This window comes from Parasteatoda tepidariorum, chromosome 8 (genome assembly GCF_043381705.1).
Source record: "Parasteatoda tepidariorum isolate YZ-2023 chromosome 8, CAS_Ptep_4.0, whole genome shotgun sequence".
NCBI classification, from domain to species: domain Eukaryota; kingdom Metazoa; phylum Arthropoda; class Arachnida; order Araneae; family Theridiidae; genus Parasteatoda; species Parasteatoda tepidariorum.
The window spans coordinates 58,046,484-58,059,891 of NC_092211.1; positions in this window are offsets into that span (position 1 = coordinate 58,046,484).

A 13,408-nucleotide genomic window follows, 5' to 3' on the forward strand; every position below is an offset into this window, starting at 1 on the left:
TATATATATACACCGAAGAGCCATTACATTACGACCATCCTCCATCTACAACAATGGGCTCACCCAGGTTTTCATGGTTTCTCGCCAAGGAACAATGTTTTCATGGGGCACATAGGACCCATAATCCTCATAGAACAATCCCTGACATCTGTAAGCTACTTGAACATAGTTGCAGACCAGGTTCACCCATTCATGGCAACAGTTTTTCCTGCGGGGGATGGTGTTTACCAACAGGATAAGGCACCGTGTCATAAGAGTCGAATCGTCGAGGAACATTCCAGTGACTTTCAAGTCATGTCTTGGCCTCCAAATTCACTTGACCTTAATCCAACAGAACATTTGTGGTCCTACTTGGAAAACCAAATTGGTGCTACCACGCTACTTCCTCGCAATGTGAGGGAATTGCAGGACCAGTTGGCGTCCTTTCATCCCTTCAGTGGGTCGATAAATGAGTACTGAAATGAGGAACTAAACACTGGGGGCATAGCGTTCGGATGAACATGGAACAAGAACATCTGCTCCAGCACCCCGCAGCCCAAGGTCAAGAAAACTGAGATGGGCACAGTAGGCCTTGGCTCTCTATGGGCTGTCGAACCCATAAAAGGTAGAAAAATGTCTACAAATTGCAAATTTTAAATAAATACTTTTAAATTATTTAATTTATTTGTCCGTTCCAAAGACTAAACAATTCCTCACGGCAAGATGGGATACATAGTTTTAAACTATAGCATTATTACAAGCGTGTGGCACTTAGGCTGTGACTTTTTTTGTTTACCATGGCGAAAAAGCTTTGAAAAAACTAATTAGAATCTAATGCTTACGTATAGAGTTATTAGACGTTATGACAATTTACTCTTCATCCGATCAAATATGCGTAAAAGAAAGGATATTAAAATATGACGAATTATTATAGACGTCGATCGTCGATTATTATAGAAATGTAATAGTTAAAAAATTCATAGATTTTAGAAATGAGGTAAGTTTCTTTGTTGAAGGAAAGTAAGTGACATTCTAAATTTCCTTTTGCACAGTTCTGCTTTTTTGATATGTAATCTGGTTTTCCATATTATGATTTCCCGGATGTCCAAATATTATGTCATTGTTGTAAATAATCATTGCTCGGAATTTACTTCTTTTTTACTTAAATGATTATTTTAAATTTAAATGTTCCAATCCTTTTTTTTCTCCAAATATTTAAGCATTGTATACTTTAGTGGGGGTATTATGGAATACCAAAAATATGCAAAGCATTTCTCTAATCAGCTTTCTTGTACCTTCGCATTTTTTATCTTTTTAAATATTTAAGCCATTAATATATATTTATCTGTTATAAAAAATATTTTAGTGAAATAAAATTGAATTAATAGAATTTGAAATCGTCATACAAATCATTTGATTTGTTAGCAGAAATTGAAAAACATAAAGTACTGGTCTTACGGATTTCTACCAAATAGAAAAAAATCCGCAAACAACCAACTCTACAACAATGCTTAGTTTCAGTCGTCCATAATAGTACTTCAGTCTGTGGATATTGCACAACTATATTTTAAAATTTTGAATTAATTTCGTTAGGAAATAAATACATATCGCATTTATCAACATTTGCATAAATATTAGCAAAAAATTTTTGGTTCAATTATAACACTCTATTAAAATCATCATACTTGACGAAGTGTATAAAAAGAACAATAATGCAGAATACAACTTATAAACAAACATAAAAACGTATCTTCGTAAAATTAGCTCAGAGCATAGTTTGACTACCTATTAAAAAAAGGAAAACCTATTTTATCTCTCAGAACTTATCCAAGTATCAGGATAAGCACTTATCCAGATACTTCAAATAGAAACAGGAGAGGAGATTTAAGTACTTTTGAATTGCTTTGAGGCATTCCAATTTCTTTTTTAACTATCTTCTGCCCATCACGTTTTCTTTCTAAGATGCTTTTTATGAGCTTTAACATAAGATTGAAGTTTATTAAACAAACTACTTTTTTGTACGGTAAGCATTTAAAACTGTTTTTTATAGTGTGGAAAAAAGATACCTTAATACTTGGTTATCCATTATCGGATAAGAATGCATAAGAAAAATGTACATTAAGTAAACACAGCTTTGCAATATGTTTCATTTTTGAACATTTAGTTAGGCATTTTTCTATTTAAGTTATCCATATATTTTATAGTCCTGTGATATCAAAAAGATACATCATATAAAGCTTTACTGACCTTAATGTAACCACCAGAATTGTATACAACTCGCTCCTGGCAATGCGGTAGACATACGATACAAGTAAATTTAAGTCAATAAAGTTTTTTTTTCTAACAAGGCTGTAAATGCAAGTCACAAAGAATGAACCTAACTTGAAATGCGCCTATAAAGAAAGGAATATAACTCAAAATGCATGCTAAAAAAGGAACTTCTCTCTAGATGGGTATTTGAGAAATAGTATACTTTCAACTATAAATGCATTTTAGAAAATGTGCACACATCAAAATGTTACAAGCAGATTTTGTTGCTTTGGAATTTTAAATAAAAACAAAAGGAAGAAACTGAAAATACTAATTTCTCCCAACTTCACATTCTATTTAAATGATCTGAAAATTATCATAAATGAACTCAAGCGAAAACAAAAATATAAATTTCGGTACAACTAAACCTTCTCCTTCAAAAACGTTATGCCAAAAGTAATTAATGACATGCAAAACGTTGAAACTAAATAAAGAAAAACGGCAAAAATTTAGTTACTGGCCAAATGGTACGCAAATGTTTATTTATTTATGAAAATAAAATTTTAATAATACATCCAATGTATTGTTTATAATTAATAGGCTATAAAGCTGAATGATGTAATTTAAAAAAAGCAAATATAAAAGTTTAATAGCTAATAATATAAACGATATATATTTTTAAATGGAAGACAATATTTAAACAAACAATATCGGATTGCAAGGAATTTGATAATCAACTACTATAAATCAAAAAATCCAACCATAAAAATTATTGAGAAAAATGTAACAGTAAAATCGAAACGACACCAACAATCTCTTCACTCAATAAGCATTTTTTTGCATTTTTCTTGGATTTTTGCCAAACTTTCGTTGTGATATATTGCCAATTATGTAGCATCATAAAATGCATTTGAAAGCGAATCCCAGAAAAGCTATAAATTGTGCGCAAATTGCATTTTTTTTTTAAGTTAACGTAACTGTTTGTCGGTAAATATTCTTTGTATTGAACTTTTATTCATGAAAAGGGATATCTTTTTGTTTTCATAAATTGATTTATAAGATGCTATAATGCTTATCTAAGATATTCCAAAACGTGATAACAAAACATGTTATACTAACTGCGCAAGTAGTCGTTAATGATTTATGTATTTGATATAGAGGTGCGCTTTATGTTCGAGATTTTTCACTTTCATGAAAAATTCGTGTTATTCGAGAAAAGAATATTTTAAACACTAATTGGTGTTTAAAATACTCTTTTCTCGAAAAAAACGAGTCATTATTCGAGAGAACTAAGATTAGACATTAGAAATATTTTCCAAAAAAGGAAAGGTTTGAGCAATACAGTCATAAAAAGCACATTTTTTTTTCGATGGTGGTATTTTTACACCAAACTTTTCTTTGGTATCATTTTTTTTTCCAATTAGCGAGAGTTGAGCAAGAGTTCGACAAATCGTCAAATACCTTTATTTTTTAATATTTACTGTGGAAGTATTTTTATATTATTTTCGCGATTTGCCATGAATACCATCGCACACGATAAAAATAGAATATACTATAAACATGAACAACATTAAACATAGAATGTCCTTATTTGTATCGATAACAATAATCGATACTAAAAAAGTCGATAGTCATAATGATAATGGCCGATGTTCGATACGATAATGGTGCACGATAATAAATACGATATGATCACATACAATTATGTTGTTACAGTACATATTTCAATACAGTTGTGTAAATATTGATAATCGAGAAAATAAATTGATTAGAAAATATCGATACTTGTATCATGCATGTTATTAAAATTCAGAGGCCTCCTAGCGTACTAGATATGATTTATTTTCGATAACATCAATGACAGTATTTTATAGTGTAGATGATACTATAGATATCTAGATGGTAGATATATTTAGTCTAGATGGCAATCGTAGTATGCTTCAATAAATATGTTCTTAATAAACTTTTTTCACTAGATAGCAGAAAAATTTAATTGCATACATAGTGTTTTCCACAAATTAAAGTTTTAAAATGCTGTACTGAAGAATAGAAAAGTTACTTAATCATTATATTGCCTTATACACTTCAAATTGCTGTCTCAAATACAATCTGCTTTATATTGTATAGATAGATTTATTTTAGATCGCATCACGTGATGAAAAATCATTCTATTGCTTACATAGCAATAGTGGTACGAGCAATAGTGGTTACATAGCAATAGTGGTTCAACAAATAATTTCTTAATGATTGATTCCTACTGCTGACAGAAAATCCTTTTATTGCCTTCAGGGTAATAGTAGTATTTTTCAATAAACATGTCCTTAATGCATTTTTTCATTAGATAGCATATTGGCTCATTTCATTGCCTGCATGGTGGTTTCCACAAATTAACGTCTTAAAATGCTTTATTGAACAAAAAAAAAAAAGGACTTACCATTATATTGCCTCATACACTTCAATTTACTGTCACAATTATACCCTACTTTATCTTACCTTTACTTTAATACGTGTTTACTTTAGTTTAAATATCCCACTCTTTTATGCCAGCTTAAAGAGGTTGTTTAATGATTCTAACAAAATGCATCAAGCAGGTGATAAAATGTTTGCCTTACAATGAGGTGACACAGGTTTAAATTCTAGTGGCAGCTGATTAGTACAAACTTTGCTTCAGGCTTTGACCACAGCGTTGATGCAAAATATCCTCAGTGATGGACGGCTGATGGATTAGAATCCCCTTGCCCTTCCGCTAACCGTGGAAGTTTTTCGCGTCTTCCCTCTCTATGCAACGTAAATGCGGGTAAGTTGCACCAAAAAAGTCCCCTTCGAAGGCTAGTTTGTCCCAATGACCGATATAGGAGTTCTCTTATCTTCAGGGTTTAGTTCAAATTACAATATTACGGAGTTAAACATAGACAGTCAGGATTGGGTCTGATGTTCAATGCCGGTTATGAATTATAAAGTAAAATATATCTAATAAGAATATTGGGAATAATTTTGCATTTTATTCATTTTTATTGAAGCTCTTTTATGGCAGACTAAATAAGTTCGTTCAATTTGTGTTAACATTACTGGTTTGAGAAAACCTATCTAATATTATATTAATTTCATTTATAAAAACTGTTATTGATTATAAAGTGTGAATTCATTATAAAAATTTTATTAATTGATATCCGTAATTATTTAATGACACTATAAAAGAATATCTTTAAAGATTCTAACAACATGCATTAAAAGTTTGAGAATATCGATTTAACGTAAATATTGCCTATTTTACTTTGTAGAAGCATTCAACGACGTGAAACTACATTTAAAGTAAAACAATACCATGCGTAAATTGTCGCTACGCAAAAGGAAAAGTACACAGAATACATTTGAAGAACGAAATGTCAATGTACTACTGAGAGATCGTGCCGTAAGACTGAGTACACATGAAAACTCCTTGCAATTTCACAGCTCTGCATTCACAAGAGCTGTATAAATATTTTGAATTGTCAATTTTAAAAAAGAAAATCGAGAATCTGTGTCAGAAGTATTTCGTTCACATATGTAACTTTCGAATTTCAGTTTCTGTTCTGTATTTACAGTCTAACGATTAAATTAGACTTTCTCGTATAAAATGAAAAATAATACCGTTTATTGTATTAAAGTAGGAAAATTTTAAATCTAGGTAAAATATAATTTTAATGTTTCCAATTCAGAACTTTGATTCAAGCAATTTAACACGTGACATATTTTAAACAATTTTCAAGTTAAAAACTGACTAAAATTCTAAAACAGCGGTTCCCAATTTATTCCAGTTGTGGTACGCTAAATGATCGACTTTATTTTGGTGGAATTCCGAGATTTAATGAACGAATTTCATTATAAATTATTATCATATTAAATGACGAAATTTACATATCAATTACTTTAAAAATAAGCAGTCATCGATGCTTTGTTAATTTTCTTGTAAAAGATAATTTCCATATTTCCGATTCAGAAATTTGATTTATTGTAAATTATTTATTGTAAAAGATAATTTCAATGTTTGCAATTGATTTATTGTTGTTTATTTATTGTAAAAGATAATTTCAATGGTTGCAATTGATTTATTGCTATATATTTAGTTAATTATTTATTGTAAAAGATAATTTTAATGTTTCCAATTGATTTATTGTAAATTATTTATGGTAAAAGATAATTTTAATGTTTCCGATTCAGAAATTTGATTCAAGAAATTTAACACATGACATATTTTAGACAATTTTCATGTTAAAAACTGACTAAAATTCTAAAGCAGCTGTTCCCAATTTATTCCAGTTGTGGTACGCTAAATGATCGACCTTATTTTGGTGGAATTCCGAGATTAAATGAATGAATTTCATTATAAATTAACACATTAAATAACGAAATTTACATATTAATTAACGAAAGACTATTAATTACTTTAAAAATAAGCAGTAATCTATGTTTTGTTAATTTTTTTGTAAAAGATAATTTCAATATTTCCGATTCAGAAATTGATTTATTGTAAGATTTATTGTCAATTATTTATTGTAAAAGATAATTTCAATGTTTGCAATTGATTTATTGTTGTTTATTTATTGTAAAAGATAATTTCAATGGTTGTAATTGATTTATTGTTATATATTTAGTTAATTATTTATTGTAAAAGATAATTTTAATGTTTGCAATTGATTTATTGTAAATTATTTATTGTAAAAGATACTTTTAATGTTTCCGATTCAGAAATTTGATTTAAGCAATTTAACACGTGACATATTTTAGGCAATTTTCAAGTTAAAAACTGACTTAAATTCAGAAACAGCGGTTCTCAATTTATTCCAGTTGTTTTACCCTAAATGATCGACCTTATATTGGTGGTATTCCGAGATTTAATGAACAAATTTCATTATACATTATTAACACATTAAATAACGAAATTTACATATTAATTAATGAAAGGCTATTAATTACTTTAAAAACATGCAATAATCGATGTTTGTTAATTATTTTGTAAAAGATAATTTCAATGCTTCCGATTCAGAAATTTGATTTATTGTAAAATTTATTGTTGATTATTTATTGTAAAAGATGATTTCAATATTTGCAATTGATTTATTGTAAATTATTTATTGTAAAAGATGCTTTTAATGTTTCCGATTCAGAAATTTGATTTAAGCAATTTAACACGTGACATATTTTAGGCAATTTTCAAGTTAAAAACTGACTGAAATTCTAAAACAGCGGTTCTCAATTTATTCCAGTTGTGGCACCCTAAATGATCGACCTTATTTTGGTGGAATCCCGAGATTTAATAAACGAATTTCATTATATATTATTAACATATTAAATAACGAAATTTACATATTAATTAACGAAAGACTATTAATTACTTTAAATATATGCAGTAATCGATGTTTTGTTAATTGTTTTGTTAATAAATAAAGAATAATATTTAGTACTATTAATGTTTAGAGAATGAATCAAAAATATAAATATTTCTATATATGGTTTTGTCATTATTAGTCTTAAAATTGGGTTTTATCTCAGACAGTTGAATTCGCGAGGATAGAGAGATACCTTATCTAGTTTTTTTGTTTCATTTTAGTGCATGTATAAACTAAAAATGAATTAGCGGAATTGTGTCTTCCATTAAAATACAAACGAAAAAGAACGAGAATAAACGTTGGGAAAAGTAATCAGAGGAGTAGTTAACAGTTTTTATGAGCCGATGAAAACCGAACGCTGAAACGAATAAAACCGAAATAACGCTAAAGAAACTCTTTTTACGTAAATGGCATAAAAACAAAGATGGTTATCAAAATTTTTAAAAACAGCCAACAGTATACTATCTATCAAAACTTATTGTTAATTCCAGAGTTGTAATAGTATTATTTTTTCAGAAAAAGTAGAGAATTTAAAATGCCGCTCTATTTATTTCCCTAATTGTGATTGAGAGGTGGGCTTGTTTTACATATGTATAAAAAGATACTGCCAAAATAGAGTAAATATCCATTATCAGTTTATTTGTGAAAATTAAGTAAGGAAGATTAAATGCATTGAATTAGAATTTTCCCTCCCAGGCTCCACCCTTTTGACATTCGAGTTAGAAAAGGGAAAAAATCATCTCAGTATTACCTAAATTTTTCACACTAAAATAGAGAATATAGTCTTATTGTTTCGATAAATTGTTAATATTGTTAATAATATCTAAATATTGTTAACAATATTTAAATATTGTTTCATATTGTTGTAGATATTGTTGTATTGTTGTACATTGGGTTGTTTCTTATTGTTGTACTATTGTATATTGTATTGTTACATATTGTTGTATTGTTTAATATTGTTGCACTGTTGTATATTGGTTTGTTTCACATTGTTGTATTGTTGTATATTTTATAGTTACACATTGCTGTATTGTTTCATATTGTTGTATATAAGGACTTATTGAATATTGTTTTGACTTTAAAGACACATCAAAAAATTTCAGAATATCTTAATACCAAAAATGATGACAACTGCTTTATAGTCGACAAGGTGTAATCATTACACTATTTAGTGAAACAGTCTCAAGTATTCATACGGTTGTTAAACAGTTGATTCCCCTATCGGATAATTGTACTTGTCGAGAATCGAGCAGAGCTACCTGAGGACCTGAAAAAGGAACTAACAATATCGTCCTGTCAGGAATTCGTACAGTTGTTAAAAGTTCATTCTCCCATCTGGAAATCGTAGCCTGCATTGCGTAGGAGAGGGGGAAAAATTAAGTTGGTCGCATATCTACAGCAAATTCTATTTGTAGCTTTAATTTATGGAATTATACTTCAAAAACTAATTCACACTCACGTTAGCCGATAACATTTATCAAATCTTTACCGAAATCCTTATCATAAGCATATCGAAACATCTTACACAACATTGCTCGAATAGGTTCTTGAATTCCCTCATGCAAACAGGACTAAAATAGTAACCAAGCAATTATTAAGATTTGTTTAAGAGTTTATCGTAAAGTTTCTGCTTAATCACAGCTACTGCTTTTTTATACTTATTTTTAAAGTTATTACTTTTGTATTTTTATTTTTTTGGAGGGAAACAGTTTCGGGATATAATCGTAAGGACAGTACTAACAAAAAAGACATATAGAACAGGTATGGATAATCATAGTTTTTCTTTTCGAATTACCGGCTGAGGGACACTACAGTTCTATTCAAAGTTATTTTTATCTAACAACCACTGTTTTTTTCATACTTATTTATATAGTTATGAGATTTTTTTTATTTATTTTTATAACAGTTTCGGGATATAATCCTGAAAGCAATAAAAATAAGGAAGACATGTAAAACAAGCATTGGCTAATCATAGCTTCTCATCGAATTTTCTGCTGAGGGACACCACCGTTTTGTTTAAAGTCATAATATATCAAGATTTTTTTTTGGATCTTTATTTTATACTTATAGGTTTTATTCATTTTCTACGAAATCAGATAGGATTTATTAATTTTTTAGATCCCGAGGGCAGAAATAACAAGGAAGACATGTAGAACCACCATGGATGATCCTAATTTCTTGTTCTAGGACCGGCCACTGAAAGCAGCCATTTTGATTAAAGTTTCAAGTTTCTTACATCTAATAACCACTGCTTTTTTTACTTATCGGATTTTTTATTTTGACAACGTGACGTGTATTCAGGAAAAGTTTATTCACAACGTGTATTCAGAAAGACGTGTAAAACAAACATGGATAATCTTAGCTTCTTATCAAACTCCCTGTAGCCATATTGTTTAAACTTGCTGACATCTGTAAACCAATGTTTGCATATTTTATTTTTATTTTAAACTTATCAGATTTGCTAATTTTTTATTGAAGCAGATTCGGGTTATAATCTTCAGTACAGTAAAAACGAGGAGCAGAGATGATAATCATAGCTTATAATTAAATGTCCGACCGCTGAACACCACCGATTTGTTTAAAGTTTCTTTCACCAAAAAACTACTGTTTTTGTTATTTATGTTTATATTTATCGAATCTATAAACTTTTTTAGAACAACAGTTTCGGGTTATAATCTTAAATACAATACGAACAACAGGCATGTGAAGTTTTGTTTAAAGTTTGTGTCAATTTACAGCCACCGTTTTTTTTTTCTTTTATGTTTATGATACACTCTTTGGATTTATTACCTTTTTTCTTAAGAATAGAATTTCAGGTTTTGATCCTGAGTACAGAAAGAACAAGGAAGACATGCGGGATCGACATTGATAATCATAGTTGATAGCCATTGATAACCATAGATAATCATTGATCATCAAATGCTCGACTATTAAACACAACGGTCACAAGAGTTGAGTCGCTTGTCTGCATCTTTATTGACCTTGTATTTTTATGTTTTGATGAGAAATGCAAGAAGTTTTTTTTAATGCTTAGGATACACTTATTGGATTTATTTCCCCTTTTTTAAGGAGTACAGTTCTACAACCGCGTACTTTAAAAGGTTATTGCTCACAATACTATTAATCTGTTGTGTAATAGACTAAAATATTTTTATTATATTTCATTTACTAAGCTTTGTCTTCAAGAGTAGAATCTTACTCTTAAAATTTTACATGTGTCCACTTTACTAAGGCAATCAAACCTTTACGAAAGCTCTTTGTTTAATGGCAGCTTGATGGGCTTGATGGCAGTATTTCAGATATGGTGATAAGAAGCTCGAACAATAGGTAAAGATCGAAAAGATATATTTTTGATCTGTGGGAGTGAGAGTGGAACAGGCACAGCCCATAAAGCAGCCTTCCAGTCGTTTAAGAATAGGTCAGCGTTTAACTAATCGATGAGTTAAATACTCCACATATTTTTCAATAATATTTCTGGTTAAATCTGCTGATGCAATGAAAAGGTCCGTGAGGCACATTTACTAAGAATTTACAACCATTTTGTTAGCCCTGCACCAGGAATTTAGAGATTTCAATGCAATATTATTAGTGGACACAATAATTACATATGTAAAATTAGGCAATTGGAATATAAGGACTGAATTTTAGTGCCTGAAAATCTGTTCACTAGACCAAGAGTTGCTCTAGATGTTTCATTTTTTTCATACTGCACATAAAACGATGCTCCGTATTTAATTTTCACAAATCTTTAAGCAAAACTGAAAACTGAAAGAAAGTTTGCAAAGAAAATTTAAAAAAGAAAGGTTTTTTACCACGTCTAATTAATCTATAAAGATTTTTTTTTTGAAATTTTCTAATAATATGAGTCGAACCGTTTTCGTTTGAGCCATGGTGACTCTGTGGATAGAACGCTCACCTCCCAATGAGGTAACCCGGGTTCAAAACTCAGCGATGACTACTTGATGCGAATTCAGCACCCAACTAGCACTGACCACAGTGATGACATAAAATATCCTTAGTGATAGACGGATAATGAGTTCAAGCCCTCTTGCGTCTTTCTAACCGTGAGAGTTTTTCATGCAACGCAAAGGCGGGTTAGTTCCATAAAAAAAGTCCTCCACGAAGGCAAATTTCCCCCAATACTTGATCCAGGAGTTCTCTTGTCTTCTGAATTGGGTTCAAAATTACAAGACTTGAGAGTTAAACATTGGTAGCCGTAAACTGAAAATCGGGTCGGCTGCTCGATGACGGTTATGACATCTCAGTTGCAATAAGAGTACATTAATCATTTCAGAACATTATTCAAAACATCTTTCAAACATTATTCAAACATCATTTCAAAATATTATTCGAATATATAAAAATGCGTCAAGCCAATATTTACCTTAAAACGAGAGTAATTATCATTTACCTTTTTTGAAAGCTAGTGCGTCCTTTTTAAAAAAAGAAATCTTGCTTTAATAACCAGTTAATGGTATTCTTGGTAGGTTTATGAAAGGAAAAGAAATTTGCGTTAAGTGTGATGCAGCTTTTATAATCAATTTCTTTATTTGTAGTGGCAAAACTTAGAAAATATTTATTAGTAAATCTGCCTTCGATTATTTGGGAAATATTTTTGAAATAATCAAATAGTATTTTTAAGAATATAATTTTTTTTTCAATTTTATTGTTTCCTTAATTACCCAATATCTTCGTTATAATATGGATTTTTCTTTGTATTTTGCTGATAAAAGTATGTTTAAACTGCAAAACCTTTTCCGATATAAATACTTAAGTAAAATTGTCAATATGAAAGAGAAAAATTATATAATTCATCAAAAGTTTTAGTTTCTTGGCTAAAAATATTTAAAATTCAGATTTCTTAGTTTAATCAAAAAGTTACTTAATAAGGTCTTGCTTCGATTACATCTTAAGCATCTTTAGTTTTATTGACTAACCATACTGGCAATTTCTTTAAATGTCATTAAATTTAAATATATTTCTATTTTTTTTTTATATTTCAAAGTAAGTTTTAATTCGGCTTTTGAGTTATCATATTTTAATGAGTTATTTGTAAATAATAAAAAAATTTTATTGTAGCATCAATGATTTGGAGATAACTCAAAACCTTTTATTCATCTCACTTTTCTATACTTTATACAGCGAAACTGCCCTGAAACCAAAATTGATACCGTCCTTCAGGGATCTCTTCTCCAACAACGCACCATTTATTTTTCAGGAGGATTCAGCTCCATGCCACACAGCAAAAGTATGCAAAGCATGGTTTCAAAATAAAGGCATAGATACATTACCATGGCCAAGAAACAGCCATGATCTCAATCCAATTGAAAATTTGTGGCGACGTTTGAAAATTCTTGTACGAAAAAACGTCCATCCAATAAAAGACAACTTACTGAAACTATAATTGATTCTTGGCACCATGCGATTACGAAAGATGAACTCCAAACACTCGTTCACTCGATGAAAAGACGCTGTGAAGCTGTCTTAAAAATTAAGGGTTATCTTACTAAGTATTGATTGTGTAAGTATCACTTTAAAAAAATGCAAATCTAAGATAGATCTGACTATTGATTGCATAACTTTTTTTGTAATACAGATATTGTAATACTGTATTTATTATTAAATTCTACATTAAATTACCTTCAATTTGAGATATAAACGTTTGTATTTAAGTAGTGAAAATTAATGTATTCTACAAGCACACAAAGTTGAAAAACATGAAACTTTCAAAAAGTGCCCTGACTTTTGGCCACCACTGTATATATATATANATCTAAATAGCTCTTTAATGTAGATAATACTCTGTGCAT